This window comes from Salmo salar, chromosome 03, assembly GCF_965601325.2.
Source record: "Salmo salar chromosome 03, fSalSal1, whole genome shotgun sequence".
Taxonomy (NCBI): domain Eukaryota; kingdom Metazoa; phylum Chordata; class Actinopteri; order Salmoniformes; family Salmonidae; genus Salmo; species Salmo salar.
In genome coordinates this window covers 73,731,854-73,745,973 of record NC_138293.1, presented here as the reverse complement: position 1 = coordinate 73,745,973, position 14,120 = coordinate 73,731,854, and the positions used below count along the sequence as shown (strand labels likewise).

Below are 14,120 nucleotides of genomic sequence, written 5' to 3'. Positions count from 1 at the left end.
AACTGACAGATGACAGAAACGGAAGTCCACCATTACTTTAAGACATAAATTACAAGAACTTGGAAAGTTGTACAGTCGCAAAAACCATCAAGCACTATGATGAAACTGGTTATCATGAGGACCTCCACAGGAAAGGAAGACCCAGAGTTACCTTTGCTGCAGAGGATAAGTTAATAAGTTACCAGCCTCAGAAATTGCAGCCCAAATAAATGCTTCACAGAGTTCAAGTAAAAGACACATCTCAACATCAACTGTTTAGAGGAGACTGCATGAATTAGTCCTTCATGGTCAAATTGCTGCAAAAGAAATCACTACTAAAGGACACCAATAATAAGAAGAGACTTGCTTGGGCCTAGAAACACGAGCAACGGACATTAGACCAGTGGAAATCTGTCCTTTGGTCTGATGAGTCCAAATGTGCAATTTTTTGTTCCAACCGCTGTGTCTTTTTGCGATGCAGAGTACGGATGATCTCTGCATGTGTAGTTCCAGCTGTGAAGCATGGAGGAGGTGGGGGGGTGCTTTGCTGGTGACACTGTCAGTAATTTATTTAGAATTCAAGGCACACTTAGCCAGCATGGCTACCACAGCATTCTGCAGCGATACGCCATCCCATCTGGTTTGCCTTGCGCTTAGTGGGATTATCATTTGTTTTTAAACAGAGCAATGATCCAACACACCTCCAGCCTGTGTAAGGGCTATTTGACCAAGAAGGAGAGTGATGGAGTGCTGCATCAGATGACCTGGCCTCCATAATCACCCGATCTCAACCCAATTGAGATGTTTTGGGATGACTTGGACTGCAGAGTGAAGGAAAAGCTGCCAACAAGTGCTGAGCATATGTGGGAAGTCCTTCAAACTGTTGGAAATGCATTCTAGGTGAAGCTGGTTGAGAGAATGCCAAGAGTGTGCAAAGCTGTCATCAAGGCTACCTTGAAGAATCTAAAATCTAAAATATATTTTGATTTGTTTAACACTTTTTTGGTTACTACATGATTCCATATGTTATTTCATAGTTTTGATGTATTCACTAATAATCTACAATGTAAAAATACAAATAAAGAAAAACCCTTGAATGAGTTGGTGTGTCCAAACTTTTGACTGGTACTGTATATACATAATATTATAATATTTTATAATAAATTATAATAATACATATGGATTATCAGCCTGCTTTCAGTCTACCTTATTTTGCATTTTTTGACCATGCCTTTGAGAAATATTGTCATGCGGTGGGTGTAGCTGGTGTAAGGAAGTCAGGCGCAGGAGAGCAGAGATGAGCGAACAAAGAAGCACTTTACTGAGGCAATAGAAAGAACAGAACGCAACCGCGTCACAAAAAACAAACGCACAAAGAATAAGTGAGGCAGACAAAGTACAACAACCAAGTACAAAGTACCGGCTGCCACAAATCACAGGTACAAATAAAACCCGGCGCAACCCAGCCGGAAGCGTGCCAACCTAGACAATAAACAATACCCCACACAGACATGGAGGGAACAGAGGGCTAAATACACATAGTAATCATGAGGAGATGTAAACCAGGTGTGTGGAAAACAACACAAAACAAATGGAAAAATGAAACGTGGAGCGGCGATGGCTAGAAGACCGGTGACATCGACCGCCGAACGAACAAGGAGAGGGACCAACTTCGGCGGAAGTCTTGACAAATATTTATTCAGGAGTACGTTCAATGAGAGGCCAAAATAAGCAACCATGTTTGAGTTACTTCAAATGTAGCTTACTATTTCCATCAGAAAGGAAAAATGATATTGATAGAAAGAATTCTTCTTTATAAAGTTGTCTGTTGTATTACTTGCTTGTTTAAATTATTTGTGAATAATCTCTTATATTTGTTTGTACATTTTTCATTGATTGAACAATTGTCATTTCTATAATAGATTACATTGATATCAAACACCCTCTCCTTGTCATGTCTTCAGTAGAGAGCTACCCAGTCTAGTCCGGGTCTTCATAATGTTGTTTTTTTGTTCTCAAGAAATATAACACCTGCAGAATAGAGGATAGACTTTATTGATTGAATCATCACAATTCAGGATTTGTACAGAATACAAATAGGATATAGAAACACAATGTTTTTTGCAAATCAGATTACAGTTTTTAATCTAGTCATTGATAGGGATCCTGTATTAATCTCTGAATACTCAAGAAGTAAAGAGTAATCTCCTTTAAAATATTATTATCTGGAAGTGACAGTGGGTTTAAGGGCTTTAGTTCTAATCAAGAGGATATTGCCTTTCAGGACAGCAGTATAGTGCTCAGACCTTATAACTCTACAATTACTACTGTACTAGGGGGATTTGGAAAGTAACCTTATCCTTTGGACCGGTTTTGGAGAGACAAAATACGGTTATTGTAATGGTACTGCACTGATGATACAAGGACAATGTTTGTTGAAAGAGCTGCTATTCCTACAGTACGTTACAGACACTTTTTTAGTTCTAATTAATGTAACATTTTGTATTAAATATTCATTGGACATGTTGAGGGCAGTTATATTGTGTGATAATAAGGAAAGATTATTGTGGGCCAGTGGTGACTAATTCATTTTCTGGGGGCGTTTTAAGCTTACATGATTGGGTATAGACCAAAGATACTAGAAGAGCAATACACCTTTTGAAAATAACATGACATAACAATCTCTTAGTACTCAGCTCAGAGGTCAAGAGTTATCTGTGATTGCAGGAATGGAGGCGTACAAGGTAAAAATGACACATGTGGGGCCACATTAGCATACTATTGTGAACATGCCTCTGCATACATTTAAGAAGATCTCCAACAGGTAATGAATGGGATTGGAACCAGGTGTGAAAAGAAACAAGACAAAACCATTGGATAATGAAAAATGGACAGTACCCCCCCCCCCTCGTGACAGTACCCCCCCCCCCCCCCCCACCGACGCGCGGCTCCAGTAGTGCGTCGACACCGGCCTCGGGGACGCCCCGGAGGACGAGGTGCAAGGCGATCCGGATGGAGACGATGGAACTCTCGCAGCAGGGAAGGATCTAAAACATCCTCCACCGGAACCCAGCATTTCTCCTCCGGACCATACCCCTCCCAGTCCACGAGGTACTGAAGGCCCCTCGCCTGACGTCTCGAATCCAGGATGGATCTAACGGAGTACGCCGGGGCCCCCTCAATGTCCAGAGGGGGTGGAGGAACCTCCCGCACCTCGGCCTCCTGGAGCGGGCCAGCCACCACTGGCCTGAGGAGAGACACATGGAACGAGGGGTTAATGCGGTAATTGGGGGGAAGCTTTAACCTATAACATACCTCGTTCAATCTCCTCAGGACTTTAAACGGCCCCACAAACCGCAGACTCAGCTTCCGGCAGGGCAGGTGGAGGGGCAGGTTTCGGGTCGAGAGCCAGACCCTGTCCCCCGGTACGAACACCGGGGCCTCACTGCGGTGACGGTCTGCGCCAACTTTCTGACGTCATACGGCGTGCTGAAGGTGGACGTGAGCGGCTTCCCAGGTCTCCACTGTGCGACGGAACCAGTAGTCCACCGCAGGAGCCTCGGTCTGACTCTGATGCCAAAGGGCCAGAACCGGCTGATACCCCAACACGCACTGAAAGGGAGAGAGGTTAGTGGAGGAGTGGCGGAGTGGCGGAGCGAGTTCTGAGCCATCTCTGCCCAGGGCACAAACGCCGCCCACTCCCCCGGCCAGTCCTGGCAATAAGACCTCAGAAACCTACCCACATCCTGGTTCACTCTCTCCACCTGCCCGTTACTTTCGGGATGAAAACCTGAGGTAAGGCTGACCGAGACCACCAGACGTTCCATGAACGCCTTCCAGACCCTTGACGTGAACTTGGGGGCCCGATCAGACACTATATTCTCAGGCACCCCGTAGTGCCGAAAGACGTGGGTAAACAGAACCTCCGCAGTTTGTAGGGCCGTAGGGAGACCGGGCAAAGGGAGGAGACGACAGGACTTAGAAAAGCGATCCACAACGACCAGGATCGTGGTGTTACCTTGTGAAGGTGGAAGATCGGTTATAAAATCCACCAACAAGTGCGACCACGGCCGTTGTGGAACGGGGAAGGGTTGTAACTTACCTCTGGGTAGGTGTCTAGGAGCCTTGCACTGGGCGCACACTGAGCAGGAGGAAACATAAACCCTCACGTCCTTAGCTAAGGTGGGCCACCGGTACCTCCCACTAAGACAGCGCATCGTCTGACCAATCCCAGGATGACCAGAGGAGGGTAACGTGTGAGCCCAGTAGATCAATCGGTTGCGGACAGCGAACGGAACGTACAGACGCCCAGCTGGACACTGAGGGGGAACGGGCTCTGCACGTGACGCCCGCTCAATGTCCGTGTCCAGCTCCCATACTACCGGTGCCACCAAACAAGAGGCTGGGATGATGGTAGTAGGATCCACGGACCGCTCCTCTGTGTCATACAGCCGGGACAATGCGTCTGCCTTAATGTTCTGGGAACCTGGTCTGTAAGAGAGGGTAAACACAAAACGGGTGAAAAACATGGCCCACCTTGCCTGGCAAGGATTCAGTCTCCTCGCCTCCCTGATGTACTCCAGATTGCGGTGGTCAGTCCAGATGAGAAAAGGGTGTTTAGCCCCCTCAAGCAAGTGTCTCCACGCCTTCAAAGCTTTGACGATAGCCAACAGCTCCCGGTCCCCCACATCATATTTTCGCTCCGCTGGGCTGAGCTTCTTAGAGAAGAAGGCACAGGGGCGGAGCTTAGGTGGCGTACCTGAACGCTGAGAGAGCACAGCTCCTATCCCAGCCTCAGATGCGTCCACCTCCACTATGAATTGCAAAGATGGATCTGGATGAGCCAACACAGGAACCGAGGTAAACAGAGCCTTCAGTTTCCTAAAAGCCCTGTCCGCCCCAGCCGACCACTGCATGCGCACTGGACCCCCCCTTCAGCAGTGGGGTAATGGGACCAGCTACCTGACCAAAACCCCGGATAAACCTCCGGTAGTAATTGCCAAACCCTAAAAATCGCTGCACCTCCTTCACCGTGGTGGGAGTCGGCCAATTACGCACGGCTGCAATGCGGTCACTCTCCATCTCCACTCCTGACGTTGATAGGCGATATCCTAAGAAGGAGATGGACTGTTGAAAGAACAGGCATTTTTCAGCCTTGACATACAGGTCATGCTCCAAGAGGCGACCAAGCACTTTGCGCACCAGGGACACATGCTCGGCGCGTGTAGCGGAGTAAATCAGAATGTCATCGATATACACCACTACACCCTGCACGTGCAGGTCCCTGAAAATCTCGTCTACAAAAGATTGGAAGACTGATGGAGCATTCTTTAACCCGTAAGGCATGACGAGGTACTCATAATGCCCTGAGGTGGTACTAAATGCTGTCTTCCACTCGTCTCCATCTCGGATACGCACCAGGTTGTACGCACTCCTGAGATCCATTTTAGTGAAGAAGCGCGAGCCGTGCATTAATTCAATCACCGGGGCGATCAGAGGTAGCGGGTAACTGTACCCCACTGTGATTTTATTGAGACCTCGATAATCAATGCACGGTCGCAGACCCCCATCCTTCACAAAAAAGAAACTCGAGGAGACGGGTGAGATGGAGGGCCGAATGTACCCCTGACGCAGGGATTCAGAGACATATGTCTCCATAGCCACCGTCTCCGCTTGCGACAGGGGATACACGTGACTCCTGGGAAGTGTAGCATCTACCATGAGATTTATCGCACAATCCCCTGTCGATGGGGTGATAATTGAGTCGCCTTCTTTGGCCAGAGCCAAATCAGCATATTCGGGGGGGGGGGGGGGAATGCGCACGGTAGAGACCTGGTCTGGACTTTCCACCATAGTAGCACCAACGGAAACCCCTACACACCTACCTGAGCACTCTGGCGACCACCCCGTAAGAGCCCTTTGTGGCCAAGAAAAAGTGGGGTTATGTCACATTAACCAAGGTAGACCAGCACCACGGGATACGCAGGAGTGTCCATAAGGAAAATACAAATCTTTTCCTTGTGACCCCCCTGCGTCACCATACTCAAAGGAGCTGTGGCTTCCCTGATTAATCCTGACCCTAATGGTCGACTATCTAAGGTGCGAACGGGGAAAGGCACATCCACTAGAACAATGGGGATCCCTAAATTATGAGCAAAAGCTTGATCAATAAAATTCCCAGCCACACCTGAATCTACTAGCGCCTTATGCTGGGAACGCGGGGAAGAATCAATAAAAGTAACAGACACAAACATAAGTGCAACAGAGGGCTCTGGATGAGAATGGTGCCTACTCACCTGGGGTGGCGCCAGAGCACCCTGCCTGTTACCTCGACTCCCAGAGGAACCTACCCGACACCGACCAGCAGTGTGACCTCTGCGGCCACAGATGGTGCACGAGCGGGAACCTCCTCCGGTCTCCCTGTGCACCCCCCTCTCCCAGTTTCCTGGGTATAGGAGAGGGAGTGCGGGAGGATGGAACCACCAGACCCCAATCTGGACGTCCGCGAGCAGCCAGCAGGTTGTCCACCCGGATGGACAGATCCACCAGCTGGTCGAGAGTGAGGGTGGTGTCTCTGCAGGCCAGCAACCGACGGACGTCCTCACGCAGACTGCAGCGGTAATGGTCGATCAGGGCCCTGTGATTCCATCCCGCACCAGCTGCCAGGGTCCTGAATTCCAGAGCAAAATCCTGGACACTCCTCGTCTCCTGCCTCAGATGGTAGAGGCACTCACCCACCACTCTGCCCTCGGGTGGATGGTCAAAGACTGCCCGAAAACGGCGGGTGAACTCCTCATAGTGGTCCAACGCCGAATCTCCTCCTTCACACATAGCGCTGGCCCACTCCAGGGCTCTCCCGGTGAGGCACGAGACAAGGGCGGAGCTCTTCTCACAGTCAGATGGAACTGGGTGGACCGTGGCCAGGAAAAGGTCTAGTCTGAGTGGGAAACCCTGGCAGGTGGCAGCACTTCCGTCATACCCCTGAGGCATGGATAGATGGATGCCACCGGGATCAGGTTGAGAGGGGGTACCCAGGGTAGACCCCAGTTGGGCTGGTGGAGGCACTGGAAAAACTCCCTGTCTCTCCCAGCGGTCCATATTCTGGACAACGCGATCCAGGGCGGCGCATAGATGGTGAAGCTTCTCCTCATTCTCCTGGACGCGCTCCTCCACCTTAATGTCCGGGGTATCCTCTCCTGCTGACTTCATATTTATGGCCTGAGATTCTGTCAACGTCGTGTGTGTAGGTGGCAGGGAAGTCAGGCGCAGGAGAAACAAACTTCATATAAGCGGAGTAGTTTAATAAACTTTCAAACAAACTCCAAAATAGAATACATAAAAAATCAACATGGGTACACATACCCGTCGCACACCTAAATAAACAACACGAACATAATAACACAAACAATCTTGGACAAGGACATGAGGGGAAACAGATGGTTAAATACACAACAGGTAATGAATGGGATTGGAACCAGGTGTGAAAAGAAACAAGACAAAACCAATGGATAATGAAAAATGGATCAGTGATAGCTAGAAGACCGGTGACGTCGACCGCCGAGTACCACTCGAACAAGGAGGGGCATCGACTTCGGTGGGGCATGTGAGGCTGTGGAATGTAAGCCGTAGGAAGGTGAATTCAGTAGAGGGTAGCAGCAGCATCCTCACATCTTCACCCATCATTTCTCCACCATATAATCCAATGTGGTCATTTTCCAGAACAAACAGGGATTTATCTGAGATAACAGACGCGTAGACATGTCTCTGCTTTCTAAAGTGATCTTTAATCCCTACGTATTTACAATGCACCGGGTCTTAATAAACAATGATCCCAGATGTGATGCAGAAACCAGGTCACCCTGCTGTCACGTCCTGACCAGTAAAATGGGTTATTTGTTATTGTAGTTTGGTCAGGGCGTGGCAGAGGGTGTTTGTTTTGTGTGTTTCGGGGTTTTGATGTATGTTCTATATTTTCTATTTCTATGTTTATTCTAGGTTTCTCTTTCTATGTTGTGTTTTTTCAATGACCTCCAATTAGAGGCAGCTGGTGGTTGTTGTCTAATTGGAGGCCATATTTAGTGTGTTCGTTTTCACTTGTGTTTGTGGGTGGGTGTTTTCCTGTATAGCCTGTGTTGCCTTATGGAACTGTTTCGTCGGTTTGTTTATTTTGTTTAAGTGTTATCTTTAAATAAATTAAGAATATGAGCACTATACCCGCTGCGCCTTGGTCCTATCCTTACGATGCCCATGACACCTGCACTGCACAGCAGGTATCCCGCCTGACTGTAATGCCTCGATCACACCGACAGCGTTATTTTATTTTGGTACACCAGAAGTACATTCATTTCCAGTGGAATGCTGTGTTTGCCCTGCAGCATTCCGTTGCAGAGGCATTGCAGTGCATTCTGTGTGTTGCATACATTGGATTTATCGAATGTATGCATCATACTGTGTGCGTAAATGGCTTGACAGAAATGGAAGCAGAAGCTGAATGTTGAACACACATATCCAGCTGACGCTGTGTATTTTAGGAAACCAGTGATGGACACAGTCTAATTTAGATGTAGATGAAAGCGTCTATTATTTTGCCAACCTTCAGATGTGAGTCTAGAAGAGAAAGACAGGGTCCCCGTATTGAAGCCACATCATTGGTGGCAATACCTTGTGCTTTCACAGCAAACTGTTTGAATTCTCTCTTCAAATGAAATGAAATCAAAATGTTATTTGTCACATGCGCCAAATGCAACGTGTAGACCTTACTGTGAAATGCTTACTTACAAGCCCTTAACCAACAATTCGGTTTTAAGATAATATAATTAAGAAAATATTTACTAAATAAACTAAAGTAAAAAATCAATAAAAAAAATAACACAATAAAATAACTTGTCCTATCTCACATGATCCTTTCAAATGTAACAATAAATGCTTTGTTTAAACTATTGTGTTCCCACTGGGCAAAAACTGGTTGAATCAATGTTGTTTCCACGTCATTTAAAAAAAATCTTTGTTTAAATGTGATGATGTTGAATAAATGTGGAAAACTGATTGGATTTGAAAAAAAGACATCAACGTAAGGGAATGTAGTCATTTTTTCACCCGACTTTGAACCTAAATCCAAAGACATGGTGACATTTTTTGTTGATTTCATGTTGAATTCACGTTAATTGACAACAAATTTAAATCAAAACTAGAGGTTGAACTGAAGTCTGTGCCCAGTGGGTTATTTTCACTGATATTTCCACAGCATATTATTTGATCCAATATGAATCTCCTGGTGCCTTCATTTATGCAAAGCTTCTTAAGGCTTCTCTCCACCTGAAGGCTTGTGAAGGCTTCTCTCCACGTGAAAGTTGTGAAGATTTCTCTCCACGTGAAGGCTTCTCTCCACATGAAGGTTTCTCTCCATGTGAAGGTTTCTCTCCACGTAAAGGCTTCTCTTCAGCTTCTTGCATCTATTGTTTGTCATAGCTTTTCACTTATAAGGATGTGCATTGGATTTCTGGTAAACTACATCTGAGTTTGAATCAGAAATGGCATTATTTGATTATAATACCATGGATTGCTCTTTAAAGGTTCTACCAGAGTACACAGATCATATTAAATTAAGGGACATAAGTGGAGTTGTCTCCAATGTCAGATTGTACAGTGACCATTTCCTGGTAAACCGTGTAAGCTTACAATACACAGTTTCCTGTTCAGAGGCGATTTCACAGTATCAGAAGGGACCCATGTGACCCATAATGCAGTCATTATTGGGCTGTCCTTCCATAAAAAAGATTTTCAGTATGATGCTGTGAAAACAAGCAGAATCAGACACAAACCCCCTCCCTGTATTACTTAATACCTCTGCCTGGAGATTATCCTGGTTGTATTACCAACGCTTCCTATTACGTCATGATGCCTATGTACAGGGCTTTCTGTCTGTGGATGCAAAGAACAATATTCAATCATTGCAAAACAATAATGTGTGGTAAGTCATGCAAGGAACCCCCAAAAAATCTGCATGGTCAGCTGTTCCCATATATGCCTCAAAAACTGTAATATGAATTGCAAAAAAAATCCAACTTAATTCACGCATAAATCAATATTTATTGAGGAAATTGTCACCTGAAAATGATGTCAAAGCTGAAATGAGTTCCCTTGTGGTGTTATTTCCCTCCTGACCAACATAATACCATAGCCTGAGGAAGGAAAGCAAATTGCCTGTCTTATGCAAACATTGAGAAAGAAAGTTATCCTAAAGCTGCTGTTACTGGATCATGGCTCAACAGTTTAAATTTGAGCAGTGAAACCCGCCTTCTCTACCATCCCTCCAATCAAGGTAGAGCAGCACTGAAAGATGCGCACAGCATCTCCAGATGATGGTTAATATAGCAGTGTCAGATGAGCAAGAACATACTATACTAACTGTGTGTGGAAACATTACACCGTCGTTTATGTCCAACAAAATATTGTTATTATAGAGAGAAGGAATAATTTATTGCGATGAACAGTTTAGAGATCAACAACGTGTCAGTATGGGATGACAAGCGTATTTGGCACTTCTCTTGGAACAGCCGGCGCACCATGTTTTTGACCATGGAATTATGATTATGTGCTTTTGCTAACAAGAAAAGCAGATGTACCGAAAGGAGAGATGTGTTGTTCATAGAATGGCCTCAATTTGTTTGTGGGAGAAGGTATGGCTGGCTCTCATCACCTTCAACAAGACGTTCCGCGACTCCTGCATAAACTTCTCTTCATGTTCTCCCTTGCTGTGGTTTGCGCGTCGCTGTACTTCATTCTCTCCGGCTGCTGTGATTTTATTTTAGTGGATACTGCGAAACATTTGAAGCGAACCTCTCAACTTTTACCTTTGACTGAGCTGTTTCAAAGGAAGAATGCCTCATTTGAGAAGAGGGCTACAGATGTCGGTGCGCGCTCAGCATCCCCCGTCGGCAGCGCAGGTGCGACAGGTGCAGTTGGTGCGCAATCAGCCAATGTTGGTAAGGACTGGACCGCAACAAGGAGACTACGAGCTCTTTTGGAATTCCTAAGACTTCCTCCTGACATTCGAGCACTTAGCTCTGAACCCCACTTTTTCGACAGACATTACTCACGTGGGTTGAATTGGTACAGGTATGTACCTACCTACCTATCGATGATGATGATAATGATGATGATGATGATTAGAATGATTATGATGATTAGAAACATTTGTGTTTGGTTGATATTTGTTTATATATATTTGATTGAAAGGAGGGTTTCAATCAAACTTTATTTATATAGTACATTTCTTACAACAAAAGCATTTCAAGGTGCTTGGGCCAACAGTGCCCTACAATATGGACCTTGTTCTCTCCCTTGTTTGATGTCAGGTGGTGAGCGGTTATTTTTCGTTTTTTAAACAACTAATTGACCAACTTTGGTTCAATTATTTGAATTCCATTTTGTTCAGTTTTCTTCTGTGCGCTCAATGCGTTTCTCTAGAGATACATCAGATCCAGCCTCAGCTGTGCGATGTAGTAAGGAGTTGTAGTTTCCAACAGGCCAATATTCTATTGTTTAGTGCGTAAAACGTGAGCATTAACTACAATGACCACAATCCCTTGCACATCTACCGGTCCGGTCTTTGTTTCTTTTACGCCTGCTATGGAAGAGACAGAAGAATGTGCGATCATGAGGTGCTATAGAGCAGCTGTTGCTTCACGAGGGTTTATCTCTACCTGAAAATACTGTACATGATCTAAGTGATTGATATTTGGCATTCAGCAGTCATAAAAGTATGCCTTATTTACTTTGAAGGACTACAAAATTGTGATTTTGTCAGACTGCATAGACAGCAGCTCAATAGAGATGAGATGATGACTTAGAATTAAATAATAAAGTTATTAAATAAAACAAATGTAATATACACAACAACTGAAGTATTTTCTTAAAGTAATGTGAATAAATGATGGTTAATAAGGGATAAGCAGTAATGAACAGTCACTACCATCTTGTGACTTTTATTAATTGTTTTATTCTGTCTTGTTACAGCATTCAGGCCACACATTGCATAGTGCATTTAATGTTGAAAAAAATTATTGAAACTTGAAATTGAAAACCATAATTCTTTTTTTATAATCGGACCGAACTGACCTCAAAAAGCACTAATCGTCAAAAAGCATTAATCGCTCAACACTGTTGATGTCTGAAGTATCATACTGTCTGTTCCCAAAATGGAAATATTCATCAAGCTGCTTGATCAAAGTATAGCACCACATTGTCTAATGAGAATATGCACTGGAGTATGAAAATAATCAAGGCTCTTTATTGAAACACTACCCATGGAATTGAACTCGATCTTGATAATGGTTAGATAACAGTTCCAAGGGAGAGAAGCTGAGTGCAAATGCCAAGCGAGTCAATGCAACACAAAAGCTACATATTCTGCCAGTGCCAAAATCTGTCTCCAGGGAAAATCAAAAATGGGCACACTAATGGACTTTGCTTGTATTTGTGTGCTCCCTCCCTCCTCCTTTCTCCCAGTCTCTCTTTCTTCCTTCCTTCCTTTCTTTCTCTCTTGTCCTTCATCTGGATTTCTATTCCGGCAGACAGCCGAGTGTGTCCTCTCTCTCTCCCTGGTAGCACATACTCTTACAAGGGGTGTGTACGAGTTTCAGTGCCCCTCAGCCCTCGTTTAGTTGAATGGGAGTGTATTAACATCCGGCAGGGGGAAGAGCTGAGTGAGGCTGGAGAGCACACTGGGGAAAACTATATAACACCATGTAAATTATTAAGAACCAGCAGGCCTGTTGGCTTCATTGGCACAGGATGTCATAGAGATCTGTGGGGAGTGAGCATGACCAGATAGGTCATGGTGTTAAGGGATGATTCAGTCCCTTTATTTGGCTTTAGGCCTCAATCAATAGTGCCTTGGATTGGTTGATGGTTATTCAAAGAATTAACCATCTCTTCGATCTAAAACAAATGGATATGGTTATATTCTATTTTGGCTGTTTGTGTATTTGTGTATTTGATATAAGATTGAACTGTCTCATTGTCCCTCTCAGGAACCTGATGCCCAAAGCTCTGGAGGGCCAGGTGGTCCTAGAGAAGACACCCAGGTACTTTGTGATGCCGGATAGCCCCGGCCGGATCCACGCCATGTTCCAGGAGGTCAAACTGATCGTGGTGGTGCGTGACCCTGTGACCCGCGCCATCTCTGACTACACCCAGATCATATCCAAGACTCCGGGCGTTCCCAGCTTCGAGACCCTGACGTTCCATAACGTCAGGGACGGAGGAGGCGTTGAAGGTGGACCCACTGTGGAGCCCCATCTGGATTGGCCTGTATGCTCTGCACCTGGAGAGGTGGCTGGCCCACTTCCCCTTGAAGCAGATCCACTTTGTCCATGGGGAGAAGCTGGTGAGCGACCCTGCAGGGGAGCTGGGCAGAGTCCAAGACTTTCTGGGCCTTCAGAGGATCATCACAGACAAACACTTCTACTTCAACAAGACAAAGGGTTTCCCCTGCCTGAAGAAGCCAGAGGGCAGCAGCGAGCCCCACTGCCTGGGCAGAACCAAGGGCAGGCCACATGCTGACATCCACCCTCAGGTCATCCTCAGGTTACGTCAGTTCTACCAGCCACACAACCTGCGCTTCTATCAGATGACAGGGCAGGACTTTGCCTGGTAGGATGGGAGCCTACAATGAGGTGGAAAAAAGATGGTACCATCGTTACCATTCAAAACACAGGCTGCACGAAGAGGATACAGGACAAAGCTTGAATTGGTGTATTTTGTGACGGTCCTGATGTCATCTGGAGTAACTCAAGTCCTCATGCATCCTGTATTGGTAAACAAATCAAAACAGTCACACTTTATTTTGTGACAGTTAAACTGCAAGAATTAACGTGAGTAATGCCATAGGCCTACTGTGTAACACCATGGAAATACAGAGGAAAGTGACAGCGACATCCACGGTCGGAAAGCAGGTCCTCAGAACTTGTGTGAACTTACCCTTTACTCCACTAGATGGCAGTCCTTCACCAACAGAGGCTTAGACGGTATTGTCGAAGTACTGTAAACTACTTGGAAAAATTTGGATTTGTGGTCATGATCGTCATACACATTTTTTTTCTGTAGTCAGATTGAGCAAGTATTACCATAAGAAAAGA

The 14,120-nt window shown here is 45.6% G+C and overlaps 1 pseudogene; it reads left to right on the top strand.

Annotated features, from left to right (window-relative positions):
• Positions 1 to 10,886: 10,886 nt before the first annotated feature.
• LOC106601445 (heparan sulfate glucosamine 3-O-sulfotransferase 3B1 pseudogene) lies at positions 10,887 to 13,738 on the top strand (annotated as a pseudogene).
• Positions 13,739 to 14,120: the final 382 nt, after the last annotated feature.